The sequence below is a fragment of the Sorex araneus genome, chromosome 2 (genome assembly GCF_027595985.1).
Source record: "Sorex araneus isolate mSorAra2 chromosome 2, mSorAra2.pri, whole genome shotgun sequence".
Classification (NCBI taxonomy): Eukaryota; Metazoa; Chordata; class Mammalia; order Eulipotyphla; family Soricidae; genus Sorex; species Sorex araneus.
Window position 1 is genome coordinate 261,272,053 of NC_073303.1, and position 16,127 is coordinate 261,288,179.

A 16,127-nucleotide genomic window follows, 5' to 3' on the forward strand; every position below is an offset into this window, starting at 1 on the left:
TTAGCTGTCACGTGTAAAAATAGCCAGTACTTAGTGAAATGGAAGGAGGGGGAGAGGGAGAAAAGAGGGAGGGAGGGAGGGGTGAGGGAAAGAGAGAAAGGAAGTAAGGAAGAAAGAAATCTGGCTTTAAAGACGTTTCTCCAATCAATCCAGGGCATGCACAGGAGACTCCCACAGAAATCACAGCCTGGGGACGTGTATGAGGTGACCCTAAAAACTCCCAGCGATGCCAGGAAGACGATCAAGCATGGGTCACAGCCCACGAAAAGCACCATTCGCGATGAGTGTGAACTGATACCCCAGCACTGGGGAGAATCAGAGACTTGGTTTCCTTCAAAGACGTTTGAAATTTCACAATGACTAAATTTTTTGATTTTAAACATTTTAAAAAGAGGCTTGAAAAAACGTGGCCAGGAGTGGTTTGTGTAAGGGGATTAAGAGTGTTGAGGGTAAGGAAAAGGTGAAATCCATTCATTATTGATCAATCCACTAACCCCCTAATCATCTATTAATCTCCCACCAGTCCTGGAGGTTTTCAGCTTTGATGCATCACGATACGCATGACCCTTTCCATTTAAAAACGTTTTCATAGTGCTGGGGAGATAGAGAACCCAGTGGGTAGGTCACTGGCCTTGGACCTGGTTTGATCTGGCATCGACCTGGTTTGATCCTGGCATCCCATATGGCCCTGCAGCCCCACCGGGAGTGACCCCTGAGCAGAGCCAGGAGGAAGCCCTTAGCACTGCTGGATGTGCCCCTGCCCCTCCCACCCCCAAGCCCCCAAATATCCATAACCTGTTTTGCATACAGGAGGCCCAGGTTCAATCCCCTGCACCACATGGTCCCTTAGAGCACCGACAGGATTGACCCAAGAGCACAGAGCTGGAAGTAGTCTCTGAGCATCACCAGGTGTTGTCCCCAAACAAGAAAAAGAACTCAACTGGTTTTCAAAACAGTTAAGTGCCAGGCACAAGGCTCTGATTGGTGGGTGCCTCTGGGGGCTGGTTTGCCTTCTGGAGGAGAGCGGCCGGCTTGTCCCCTGGTGAGACAGACATCTCCGGAGCATGGAGGGTACCACCAGCATCTCGAGGGAGAGCAAAGTGCAGAGGACGCAGCAGCGGGAGAAAGTGGGTGGGAACACGTCATCCGCCTGACCCTTCCCTCACCTGCTCTGCTGGGCTCTGGACTCACCTACTTATGGCAAAGGTGCCAGCTTGCTTTTGACGGGAGTGATAGGAAGCTCAAGTCAATACGTTATCAATAAATACACTACAGTCACGCATTAGGCTCCGTGGAAGTGGGGCGGGGGAGGACCCTGACAGTTGACTGAGTAGGGGTCATGTGGGCGGCCCCGGGAAGTGATATGCATTCTGGGGCCACTTCTCAGAATAGCGCCCTGGAGGGGTCTTTCATGGCCATGAAACTGCCTGGAAAAGAGTCCCCCCAAAATGAACACAACCCCCTGTCCAAGGCTGGCGGGAAACTGGGGCGGCCCCTAACACTCCACTCCTTCCCTTCCCCATCCCTGGGCTCCAAAATCCTTCCCTGCTCTCTTGTTTCTGAGTTCTGATCTCAGGGGTCTTTATCCAGGTGCTGGTCCTCCCATTTCCTCCCTTGCTTAGGAAGGTGACATTCCTTCCCATCCCCACCTCTCAGGCATTTGTCTGACCTTCTCCTCTTCCTGGCTCCCCATCTGTAAAGTGGGTACAAGGTTTGAATGTTGAGGGAGAGGCTGTTGGATTGGGCCACACTTGGGGTCCTAAGGGGCTATTCCCGCTCTCTGCTCAGGAATGAACTCTTGACAGTGCTCAGGGGAACATAAATGGTGCCAGGATTTGGACCAGGGTTGCGAATACTGCACCACATGCAAAGCAAGTGCCTTCCCTCCTGTGAGATCTCTCCAGCCCCAGGTTTGTATCTTGAAACAGGATTAAATTTAAGGGGCAGAATGACATGAAGGTTGTTGTTATTGCCCAAAAAAGAAGACAACAGGGTTGGGGAAAGAGCTCAGTTGTCGGGGCACCTGCTTTGCATGCTGAGGACCCCGATTTGACTCCTGATGCTCCTTCCATACTGTAGGTCCCCGACACTGAGCCCCGTGGCCGGTTCACTGAATATCACCAGAAATGATCCAGAGGCCACCTGAGCATGGCTTAGGAGACCCCCACCCCAAAGAATCGAAAATATATAAGAATGATAATAAAATGAGGACCAGGAGCTAGGTCAATGGGCTAGAGAGCATACTTAGCACTAAGAGCTCCGGGTTTGATCCCCAGCATCTCAGGGTCCCCCAGTACCACCAGGAGTGTCCCACAAAGCTCTGAGCCAGGAGTAGCCCTCGACTCAAAGTTGCCACTCGGGAAGAAAGGAGAAACTGTGCCTTAAATGTGAATTTTGGTCAATCTGGTGCCCAAACTGCTGATTTGTTGTTGTTGCTGCTTGTTTTGGTGGCGGGGACACACCCACTGGTGCTCAGAGGGTATTTCTGGCTCTGTGCTGGGGATGGGGGCCAGGGCACATTCCTGATTCTTGGCGGGGGCAGGGGGTTACCATGTGGTGCTGAGGACTCAACCCAGGCCTCTGGCATGCATGGTTTGTGCAGTCCTCTGAGCCATGGCCCCAGTCCCAGCCCTGTGGGGCTGTCGCCCTGGTATCAAAGCGACCTTGCCCGCAGGGTGGAAGTGGGACCACAGCTAAATGTCATGTCCACGGGGAAGGGCTTGGGTTTCTTTGGAGGTGGAGCCTGTGGGCCTGGGCCAAGCTCCCCAGGAGCAGAGCAGGGTCAGGGGAGAGGGAAGGCGCTTTCCTGTGGGAAAACGTAGGGCGTGCGCCCACACAGCCCAGAGATTGGGTCTGGAGGCCCAGTGCCTATGATGTCACCCACCCTCTGTGGCTTCTGAAGTCTCTGGGGACAGCGGGGTGGGGGGAGGATGGGCTGAAGGGCCAGGATCTGGGGAGAATGAGATATGAACATGGATCAGGGCTCGGAGCTGGGGCGGCAGGGCCCCAGGCAGAAACAGCCGGGGAGGAAGGGGGGCAGCACGTGGGGGGCAGGGCTGGATGAGTGGACGGAGGAGCGAATGAATGAATGAAGTCATGGATGAGTGAGCGGATAAATGAATGAAGGAATGGATGAGAGAATGGATTAATGAAGGGACGGATGAGAGAATGGATAAATGAATGAAGGGACGGATGAGAGAATGGACAAACGAATGAAGGGATGGATGAGAGAATGGATGAATGAATGAAGGGCTGGATGAGCAAATGGACGAATGGATGAAGGGATGGATGAGCAAATGTATGTATGAATGAAGGGATGGATGAGTGAATGGATAAATGAATGAATATATAGTGAATGGATGAATTAATGAATGAGTGGATGAATGGATGGATGGGTGTGTGAATAAATGAGAGAATGAATGCAGGTGCTGAGTAAACGCGTGGCTCTCCTGCGGCGCCCCGGAGTGCAGTGAGAGTCCTGCAGGGCACGTGCATACAGGCGTGGCACTGTGACACTTGTGTGAGTCAGCAGGAAGCAACCTACAGAAGAGCATCTGGGGCGTAAATGAAGTAGAGACCTTCGTGTCCCGAGCACCCTTCATTCTGCTTCCAAAATGCTCAGCACTTCCCAGCTGAAACCCGCCCCCTCTGACTGTCGAAAGGGGTCACTTCCAGATGGCCACACCAAAGGAAGAGAGAACTCAACAACTCAACAAGGATAATCCATTCTAAACCACGCTCTCGTGTTAGGCCCCGGAGTGAGGGACTGCTTGATCCCACACTCAGCTCGCCCGGACCCGGCTGGTAAGTAGTCCTCCCTCGCCTGCTCTGCTCGCGGCCCGACCCGCTCAACACAGCTGCCAGGGTCGTCTTCTGTTTCTGCCCCAGCAGCACGCACCCACCTGGCCCTTCCCAAACACCAACTTCCTCCTTCCAGGCCCTTGGAGAGCCCCCCACCCTGTCCACCAGGCTGGCTGGGCTTGGGCTGGACGTGGTGGGGCGAGGCTCTGCTGAATGAGCCAAGAAACAAACGGGAGACACCCAGAGATTAGCAGCAGGGGTTGGGGCCGGGTGGCTCAACCTTTTGTGCTTTTAGTTCGGCCTGTGCCCCTGAAGTACAAGGCAGCTATGGCGGCTTAGTGGCCAGTCCTTTGGGCGGCTTGGGTCTGTTCCAAGTGTCATTTGGGAGCTGGGAGGAGACAGCCCTGTGCCAAAGGCCCAGAGGCCCAAAAGGGCCTGGGATCCTGGCGGGGTCCCCTCCTCCCCACCAGTCCCGTTCCCCTCCCTCCTGCTTTGAGCTGGGCTCCCTTTAATCTGGCAAGCCTTAGGCCCCTCCAGGCACTGCTGAAGAGGATGGAAATAGCCCCCAGGCTGGGCCCTGGGGAAAAGCACCAGGAAGTGCAAGAGCCTGGTACTGCAGTGACTCAGAGTAACCTACTGATATCTGTAAACAGCACGGGCCCTGTCCAGGAGGTGGGCACTCTCTCAGGAACTCTTCAACGAGAAACGGAAAATGCCAGGGGTGTGGGGGGATTGGGGTCTGCTGTCTCAGGGAGTGGCCCCGTCTAATTTGGAGTGCCAGATAGGTGCATGGGTGGGGCTCCTTCCAATTCTAGGGCTGGGCCAGCCACAGAAGGTCGCCCCCTGGAGAACAACCTCACATTGGTTCGGGAGAAGCAAGGTGGGTGGTCATTCCTGAGGGTTGCAGAAAGAAAGCAGGAGTGACAGGACCTGTGCCCACTGACCAAGAAGTGCCAAGGGGACAGGGGCAATAGTGCAGCAGGTAGGGTGCTTGCCTTGCATGTGGCGGACCCAGCTTCAATCCCCAGCACCATACATGGTCCCCAAGCCCTGCCAGGAGTGACCCCTGAGAGCAGTCAGGAGTAAGCCCTGAGCACCTACTCACAAACAAAAGTTCCAGGAGCAACTTGCTACAATCTCGGTCTCCAGTTGTCTCCTGGGGCAGGAGATGCAGCGTTCTGGAACCCTCCTGGGACATGGCGTCCCTGAAGACGGGGAAGGTCATTCATGACGGTACAAGAAGCTCCTCACTGCCCGCTCACTCCTGTCCTGACCTCTAGAAAATACTCTTGGTCTCCCCCACAAATAGGCTTAGCCTGTGGGCTTCAGGTGGGGGTGCATCTGGCCTTGGACTCCAAGTTAGGACTGAGGAGGTTGCTATGTACCCCATCCTTCCTCGCCATCTTCACGCAGTCCATGAATCTCGCACCCCACACCCCACGTTTGATCCTGCCTCTCAAGGTCACTGCCATAATCCCTCCCACATCTCCTTCCCTCCTGAAGCTTCTGCCCTAGCACCTGTCTCTCACCCTGCCACCCCCTATTTCTTGCAAGTGTCAAGAAAACAATTTTCTAAGCATCCAACCCCATCAGAAAATGAGGCGATGAAATAAACAGAAACTTTCTTAAAGAAGAAATCTGAATGGCTGAGAGGCACATGAGAAAATGCTCAACATCACTAGTCATCAGGGAGATGCAGATCAAAACAACAATGAGATACCATCTCATACCAGAGAGACTGGCACACATCCAAAAGAACAAAAGCAACCGGTGTTGGCACAGATGTGGGGAGAAAGGGACTCTCCTTTACTGCTGGTAGGAATGCTGACTGGTTCAGCCCTTTTGGAAAACAGTATGGACGATTCTCAAAAAATTAGAAATTGAGCTCCCATTTGACCCAGCAATACCACTTCTGGGAATATATCTCAGAGAGGCAAAAAAGTATAGTAGAAATGACATCTGCATTTGTATGTTCATTGCTGGACTGTTTACAATAGCCAAAATCGAAAAAACCCGAGTGCCCAAGAACAGATGACTGGTTAAAGAAACTTTGGTACATCTACACAATGGAATACTATGCAGTTGCTAGAAAAGATGAAGTCATAAAATTTGCATATAAGTGGATCAACATGGAAAGTATCATGTTAAGTAAAATGAGTCAGAAAGAGAGGGATAGACTAGAAATATTGCACATCTGTGGAATATAAAGTAACAGAATGGGAGACTAACACCCAAGAATAGTAGAGATAAGGACCAGAGGTATGCCTCATGGCTTGGAAGCCAGCCTCACATGCTGGGGGAAAGACAGCTCAGACAGAGAAAGGAACACCAAGTAAAGGGTGTTTGGAGGACCGGCTCAGGTTGGGAGATGCATGCAGAATGTAAACTATAGATCAAACACAATTACCTCTCAATGTCTCTACTGCAAACCACAACACCCCAAAGCAGAGGAGAACAAAAGAGAATGCCCTGCCACAGAGGTGGAGTGGGGAATGAGGGGTGGTGGGAGGTAAGCTGGGACCACTGGTGGTAGAAAATGGCCACTGGTGGAGGGATGGGTACTCGTTTATTGTATGACTGAAACGCAAGCACGAAAGTTTATAAGTCTGTTGCTGTACCTCACGGTGATTCACTAATTAAAAATTTTTTAAAAAACACCTTTTTTTTTTTTTGGCTTCTTGGGTCACACCCAAGTGATGATGCTCAGGGGTTATTCCTGGCTCTGCACTCAGGAATCACTCCTGGCGGTACCTGAAGGACCATATGGGATGTCAGGGATCGAACCAGGTCAGCCGCGTGCAAGGCAAATGCCCTATCTTCTGTACTATCACTCTGGCCACAGAAAACAATTTTCTTTTTTTTTTTTTCAAAAAAATTTTATTGAATCACTGTGAGATATTTAAGAAAACACTTTTATAAAGGCAAAGTTTTCAAAACCTAAAACTGAACTCTGATTGAAAAGTGAGGGTCAAGAGCTCACCTCTGAGCCAATCACCATGGCCTGGGCAGGGGAATGTGCATTTTGACGGCAGGTGGCAGGCTGTGGCTGCTACAACATTGCTCCGAATGGCCTTCCTTTGGGCTGTTATCTGTTGTCGTGCAGGTCCACCTGTCAAGGAGCAAACACACTAGTTTGTGTTCTGGTTCCTCTCCTTTATTGTCTGTCTGTGGGTCTCTGGACTACAGTTCACTGGGCCCAGAATCCCTCCCTAGCAACAGTGTTGATGAGTACAGGACAAAGGGCCTGGGGAAATGATGCAAAGGGCTGGGGCTCATGAGAACTGCCACCCCAGTCCCCAGCAGGAACCTGGGTAGGGGAGTAGATGACCCCCAGCATCATGGATGAGGATCACATGCATAGAATGTACTTTAGTGGTCAGTTCCTAGACTAGAGTGAGCTTCAAGATGGCAGGACCCGTGATCTTACCTCTATCCTCAAGCAGAGAGGTTATCCACAATTGGTACACACAGCCAGTATCCACAACCACTATGCCCATCCAGCATCCAGAACTGTTATCTACAGCCAGTGCCCACTGCCAGTATCCACAAAAAGTATCCACAGCTGGTACCAACAGAGGGTATCCAGAGCTTATTCATAGCCAGTATCCATGACATGTATCAACAGCAGGAAAACACAGCTAACCACAGCCAGTATCTGCAGTTGGTCTGGGTATTCACAGCTGGGGTCCACAGCCGGGATCCACATCAGGTATCCACAAAGGGTATCCACAACCAGTACCTATAGCCAGTATCCAAAGCAAGTATCCACAGCAGGTATCCATAACAGGAATCCACAGAAGGTATCCACAGCCGGTACCAAAGTGGGTATAAAAGGAGGTATCCACAGCGGGTGTCCACAGCAGGTATCCACAGCCAGTATTCCCAGCAGGTATCCACAGCAGGAATCCAAAGCCAGTATCCACAGCCGGTATCCACAGCAGGTATCCACAGCGGGTATCCAGCAGGTATCCACAGCCAGTATCCACAGAGAGTATCCACAACAAATATCCTCAGCAGGAATCCATGAAGGGGATCGACAAGGAGTATCCAAAGCCAATATCCACAGCTGGTATCCACAGCAGTATCCAAGCAGGTATCCACGGCTGGTATCCATAGCAGGAATCCACAGCCAGTATACATAGCCGTACCCACAGCCAGCATCCATAGTAGGTATCCACAGCAGGTATCCACAGCAGGGTATCCACAGAGAGTATCCACAGCAGATATCACAGCAGGTATCCATGGAGGGGATCCACAAGGAGTATCCACAGCCGGTATCCACAGCCGGTATTCACAGCAGATATCCACAACAGGTATTCACAGCCGGAATTCACAGAGGTATCCACAGCAGGTATCCACAGGGGGTATCCACAGCAGGTATCCACAGCCGGTATCCACAGCCTATATCCACAGCGAGTATCCACAGCCGGTATCCACAGCAGGTATCCACAGAGTATCCACAACAAATATCCACAGCAGGTATCCATGGAAGGGATCCACAAGGAGTATCCACAGCCGGTATCCACAGTCGGTATCCACAGCAGGTATTCACAGCAGGTATCCACAGCATGTATTCACAGTGGGTATCCACAGCAGGTATCCAAGCGGTTATCCACAGCAGGTATCCACTGCAGGTATCCACAGCAGGTATCCACTGCAGGTATACACAGCTGGTATCCACAAGGGTATCCACAGCGAGTATCCACAGAGGATATCCACAGCAAGTATCCACAGCTGGTATCCACAGTCGGTATCCACAGCAGGTATCCACAGCATGTATTCACAATGGGTATCCACAGCAGGTATCCAAGCGGGTATCCACAGCAGGTATCCACTGCAGGTATAAACAGCCGGATCCACAAGTGTATCCACAGCGAGTATCCACAGAGGATATCCATAGCAAGTATCAACAGCCGGTATCCACAGCAGTATCCACAGCCGTATCACAGAGGGTATCCACAGAGGGTATCCACAGCAGGTATCCACAGCCGGTATCGACAGCAGGTATCCAAAACTGGTATCCACAGCAGGTATTCACAGCCGGTGTCCACAGCCGGTATCCACAGCAGGAATCCACAGCCAGTATCCATAGCTGGTATCCACAGCAGGTATCCACAGCAGGGTATCCACAGAGTATCCACAACAGATATCCAGAGCAGGTATCCATGGAGAGGATCCACAAGGAGTATCCACAGCCGGTATCCACAGCAGGTATCCATAGCCAATATCCACAGGGGGTATCCATAGCCAGTATCCAAAGCGGGTATCCACAGCCAGAATGCACAGCAGGTATCCACAGCTGGTATCCACAGCAGGAATCCACAGCAGGAATCCACATCAGGGTATCCACAGCAGGTATCCACAACAGGTATTCACAGGCGGTATTCACAACAGGTATCCACAGCAGGTATCCATAGCCATTATATACAGCAGATATTCACAGCAGGTATCCTCAAATAGTATCCGCAGCCGGTATCCACAGAGAGTATCCATGGCTGGTATCCAGAGCCGGTAACCAAAGCAGATATCCACAGCAGGTATCACAGCCAGTATCCATAGTGGGTATCCACAGCAGGTATCCACAGCGGGTATCCACAGCAGGTATCCACAGCGGGTATCCACAACCGGTATCCACAGCAGGTATCTACAGCAGGAATCCACAGCAGGTATCCACAGCCCTTATCTACAACAGATATCCACAGCCGGTATCCACAGAGAGTATCCACAGCCGGTATCCACAAAGAATATCCACAGCAATTATACACAGCGGATATCCAAAGAGCATCCACAGCAGGTATCCACAGCCGTTATCTACAGCAGATATCCACAGCCGGTATCCACAGAGAGTATCCACAGACGGTATCCACAAAGAATATCCACATCAAATATACACAGCGGATATCCAAAGAGTATCCACAGCAGGTATCCACAACAGGTATCCATGGCGGGTATCCACAGCTGGTATCCACAGCAAGTATTCATAGACAGCAGGTATCCATAACCGGTATCCACACCCGGTGTCCACAGCAGGTATCCACAGCAGGTATCTACAGCAGGAATCCACAGCAGGTATCCACAGCCCTTATCTACAGCAGATATCCACAGCCAGTATCCAGAGAGAGTATCCAGCCAGTACCCACAGCAGGGTATCTAGAGCGGGTATCCACAGCAGGTATCCATAGCCATTATCTATAGCAGATATCCACAGCTGGTATCCACAGATAGTATCCGCAGCCGGTATCCAGAGAGTATCCACAGCAAATATTCACAGCGTGGATCCACAGATTATCCACAGCTGGTATCCAAGCCCGGTATCCACAGCAGGTATCACAGCCAGTATCCATACTGGGTATCCACAGCCGGTATTCACAGCGGGTATCCACAGCCAGTATCCACAGCAGGTATCCCAGCCGGTATCCACAGCAGGTATGCATAGCCGGTATCAATAGCAGGTATCAACAGCTGGTATCCACAGCAGGTATCCACAGCAGGTATCTACATCCGGTATCCACAGCTGGTATCCACAGCTGGTATCCACAGCAGGTATCCACAGCCTGTATCCACAGCAGGTATCTACATCCAGTATCCACAGCTGGTATCCACAGCAGGTATTCATAGCAGGTATCCACAGCAGGTATCCACAGCAGGTGTCCATAGTAGAAATCCACAGTCGGTATTCATAGCAATATCCATAGCAGGTATCCACAATGGAAATCCACAGCCAGCATCCACAGCAGGTATCTACAACGGGTATCCACAGCAGGTTACCACAGCAGGTATCCTTAGAGAGTATCCACAACAGATATCCACAGCAGGTATCATGGAGGGGATCCACAACAAGTATCCACAGCCGGTATCCACAGCAGATATCTACCACAGGTATCCACAGCAGAAATCCACAGCCAGTATACATAGCTGTATACACAGCCAGCATCCATAGTGGGTATCCACAGCAGGTATCCACAGCAGGGTATCCACAGAGAGTATCCACAACAGGTATATACAGCAGGTATCCATGGAGGGTATCCACAAGGAGTATCCACAGCCGGTATCCACAGCAGGGATCCATAGCCAGTATCCAAGAGGGTATCCATAGCCAGTATCCAAAGCGGGTATCCACAGCCGGTATCCACAGCAGATATCCACCGCAGGTATCCACAGCAGAAATCCGCAGCAAGTATACATAGCCGTATCCACAGCCAGCATCCATAGTGGGTATCCACAGCAAGTATCCACAGCAGGGTATCCACAGAGAGTATCCACAACAGATATCTACAGCAGGTATCCATGGAGGAGATCCACAAGGAGTATCCACAGCCGGTATCCACAGCAGGGATCCATAGCCAGTATCCAAGAGGGTATCCATAGCCAGTATCCAAAGCGGGTATACATAGCTGGTATCCACAGCAGAATCCACTGCAGGTATCCATGGCCGGTTCCACAGCTCGAATCCACAGATGGTATCCACAGCAGGTATTCATAGCCGGTATCCATAGCAGGAATCCACAGCAGGTATCCAGAGCAGGTATTCACAGCCAGTATTCACAGCAGGTATCCACAGCAGGTATCCACAGCAGGTATCCACGGCCGGTATCCACAGCAGGTATCCAAAGCAGGTATCCAGCCTGTATCCACAGCAGGTATCAAAAGCGGGTATCCACAGCAGGTATCCACAGGTGTCCCAGCCTGCATCCACAGCAGATATCCACAGCCGGTATCCACAGCAGGTATCCAGCCGGTATCCACAGCAGGTATCCAAAGCCGGTATCCACAGCGGGTATCCACAGCCAGTCTCCATAGAGAGTATCCACAGCCTGTATCCACCACAGATATCCACATCCGGTATCCACAGCAGGTATCCAAAGCAGGTATCCATAGCCATTATCTAAAGCAGATATCCACAGCCGGTATCCACAGGTATTATCCGCAGCCAGGATCCACAGATAGTATCCACAGCTGGTATCCAAAGCCTGTATCCACAGCAGGTATCACAGCCAGTATCCATAGTGGGTATCTAAGCAGGTATCCACAGCAGGTATCACAGCCAGTATCCATAGTGGGTATCTAAGCAGGTATCCACAGCAGGTATCACAGCCAGTATCCATAGTGGGTATCTAAGCAGGTATCCACAGCAGGTATCCGCAGCAGATATCCACAGCAGGTATCGACAGCCAGTATCCACAGCAGGTATCCACAACAGGTATCCACAGCGGGTATCCAGCCGGTATCCACAGCAGGTATCCACAACAGGTATCCACAGCGGGTATCCAGCCGGTATCCACAGCAGGTATCCACAGCAGGTATCCACAGCGGGTATCCAGCCGGTATCCACAGCAGGTATCCACAGCAGGTACCCAGCCTGTATCCACAGCAGGTATCCACAGACAGTATCCACAGCAGGTATCCACAGACGGTATCCACAGCGGGTATTCACAGCCAGTATTCATAGAGAGTATCCACAGCCAGTACCCACAGCAGGTATCCATAGTCGTTATCTACAGCAGATATCCGCAGCCGGTATGCACAGATAATATCCGCAGCCGGTATCCACAGAGAGTATCCACAGCAAACATCCACAGCGGGAATCCACAGAGAGTATCCACAGCTGGTATCAAAGCCAGTATCCAAAGCCGGTATCCACAGCAGGTATCACAGCCAGTATCCATAGTGGGTATCCACAGCTGGTATCCACTGCGGGTATCCACAGCAGGTATCCACATCCAATATCCACCAGAGGTATAATATCCACAGCTGGTAGTCATAGCCGGTATCCACAGCCGTTTTCCACAGCAGGTATCCATAGTAGAAATCCACAGTCGGTCTTCACAGCAGGTATCCACAGTAGGTATCCACAGCGGGTATCCACAATGGGAATCCACAGCCACTATTAATAGCCGGTATCCATAGCCAGCATCCACAGCGGGTATCCACAGCAGGGTATACTCAGAGAGTAGCCACAACAGATATCCACAGCAGGTATCCATGGAGGGGATCCACCACGAGTATCCACAGCTGGTATCCACCGCAGGAATCCACAGCCAGTATCCACAGCAGGGTATCCACAGCCGGTATCCACAACAGAAATTCACAGCCGGTATTAGCAGCTGGTATCCATAGCGGGTATCCACAGGAGGTATCCCAGCCAGTATCCACAGCAGGTATTCATATCCGGTATCCACAGCAGGTATCCACGGGTGGTATCCACAGGAGGTATCCCAGCCGGAATCCACAGCAGGTATCCACAGCGGGTATCCACAGTAGGTATTCCAGCCAGTATCCACAGCAGGTATCCGCAGCCAGTATCCACAGCAGGTATCCACAGCGGGTATCCACAGGAGGTATCCCAGCCAGTATCCACAGCAGGTATTCATATCCGGTATCCACAGCAGGTATCCACGGGTGGTATCCACAGGAGGTATCCCAGCTGGAATCCACAGCAGGTATCCACAGCAGGTATCCACAGCCAGTATCCACAGCAGGTATCTACAGCCAGTATCCACAGCTGGTATCCACAGCAGGTATTCATAGCCGGTATCCATAGCCGGTTTCCACAGTTGGTAATCATAGTAGAAATCACAGTCGGTATTCCCAGCAGGAATCCACAGAAGGGTATCCACAGCAGGTATCCAGAATTGGAATCCACAGTCACTATCCATAGCCGGTATCCACAGCCAGCATTCACAGTGGGTATCCACAGCGAGTATTCACAGCAGGGTATCCTCAGAGAGTAGCCACAACCGATATCCACAGAAGGTATACATGGAGGGGATCCACACCAAGCATCCACAGCCTGTATCCACCACTGTAATCCACAGCAGGGTATCCACAGCCGGTATTCACAGCCCGTATCCACAGCCGGTATCCACAGCAGAATCCACAACCGGTGTCCACAGCAGGTATCCACAGCTGGTATCCAAAGCCAGTATACACACTAGGTATCCCAGCACTATCCACAGCAGGTATCCACAGCAGGTATCTACGGCCGGAATCCACAGCAGGTATCCACAGTGGGTATCCACAGCAGGTATCCCAGCCGGAATCCACAGCAGGTTTCCACAGCAGGTATCCACAGCGGGTATCCACAGTCGATATCCCAGCTGGTATCCACAGCAGGTATTCATAGCCGGTATCCATAGCCGTTTTCCACAGCAGGTATCCATAGTAGAAATCCACAGTCGGTATTCACAGCAGGTATACACAGCAGGTAAACACAGCAGGTATACACAATGGGAATCCACAGCCACTATCCATAGCCAGTAACCACAGCCAGCATCCACAGCGGGTATCCACAGCAGGGTATCCTCAGAGTAGCCACAATAGATATCCACAGCAGGTATCCATGGAGGGGATCCACTAGAGTATCCACAGCCGGTATCCACCGCAGGAATCCACAGCCAGTATCCACAGCAGGGTATCCACAGCCGGTATCCACAACAGGAATTCACAGCCGGTATTAGCAGCCGGTATCCAAAGCAGGAATCCACATCCAGTATCCACAGCAGCTATCCTAGCCAGTATCCATCGCAGGTATTCATATCCGGTATCCACAGCAGGTATCCATAGCCAGTATCCAAAGCAGGTATCCACAGCAGGTATCTACAGCCAGTATCCACAGTAGGTATTCCAGCCGGTATCCACAGCAGGTATCCATAGCCGGTTTCCACAGTAGGTATTCATAGTAGAAATCCACAGTCGGTATTCCCAGCAGGAATCCACAGCAGGGTATCCACAGCAGGTATCCACAGCGGGTATTCACAATGGGAATCCACAGCCACTATCCATAGCCGGTATCCACAGCCAGCATCCACAGCGGGTATCCACAGCAGGGTATCCTCAGAGAGTAGCCACAACAGATATCCACAGCAGGTATCCATGGAGGGGAGCCACAGCGAGTATCCACAGCCGGTATCCAATGCTGGAAACCACATTAGGTATCCACAACAGGGTATCCACAGCAGGGTATCCACAGCAGGTATCCACAGCAGGGTATCCACAGCTGGTATCCACAACAGGAATTCACAGCCGGTATCCACAGCCGGTATCCACAGCAGGAATCCACAACCGGTGTCCAGAGCAGGTATCCACAGCCAGTATCCACAGCAGGTATCCCAGCCACAATTCACGGCAGGTATTCATAGCCGGTATCCACAGCAGGCATCCACAGCTGGTATCCACAGCAGGTATTCATAGCCGGTATCCACAGCCGGTTTCCACAGCAGGTATCCATAGTAGTAATCCACAGTCAGTATTCACAGCAGGTATCCACAGAGGGTATCCACAGCCGGTATCCACAACAGGAATTCACAGCAGGTATCCACAACCGGTATCCACTGCAGGTATCCACAGCAGGTATCCACAGCAGGAATCCACAACCGGTATCCACAGCTGGTATCCACAGCAGGTATCCCAGCCAGTATTCATGGAAGGTATTCATAGCCAGTATCCACAGCAGGTATCCACAGCAGGTATACACGGCCGGTATCTACAGCTGGTATCCACAGCAGGTATTCATAGCTGGTATCCACAGCTGATTTCCACAGCAAGTATCCATAGTAGAAATCCACACTCTGTATTCACAGCAGGAATCCACAGCAGGGTATCCACAGCAGGTATCCACAACCGGTATCCACAACAGGTATCCACAGCTGGTATCCACAACCAGTATCCACAGCAGGTATCCCAGCCAGTATTCATGGCAGGTATTCATAGCCGGTGTCCATAGCCGGTATCAACAGCAGGTATCCACAGCAGGTATCCACATCAGGTATCCATGGCCGGTATCCAGGTAGGTATCCACAGCCGGTATCCACAGCAGTTATCCCAGCTGGAATCCACAGCAGGTATCCTCAGCAGGTATCCACAGCGGGTATCCACAGTAGGTATCCCAGCCGGTATCCACAGTAGGTATTCATATCCGGTATCCACAGCAGGTATCCACAGCAGGTATCCATGGATGGGATCCACAACGAGTATCCACAGCAGATATCCACAGCCGGTATCCAGAGCAGGAATCCACAGCCGGTATCCACAGCAGGTATCCACTGCAGGTATCCACAATGGGTACCCACAGCCAGTATCCAGAGTCGGTATCCACAGCCAGCATCCACAGCGGGTGTCCACAGCAGGTATCCAAGCCGGTATCCATAGCAGGTATCCACAGCCAGCCTCCACAGCAGGTATCCATCGCAGGTATCCACAGCAGGGTATCCTCAGAGAGTAGCCACAACAGATATCCACAGCAGGTATCCATGGAGGGAATCCACCACGAGTATCTACATCTGGTATCCACAGCCGGTATTAATAGCAGGTATCAACAGCCGGTATCC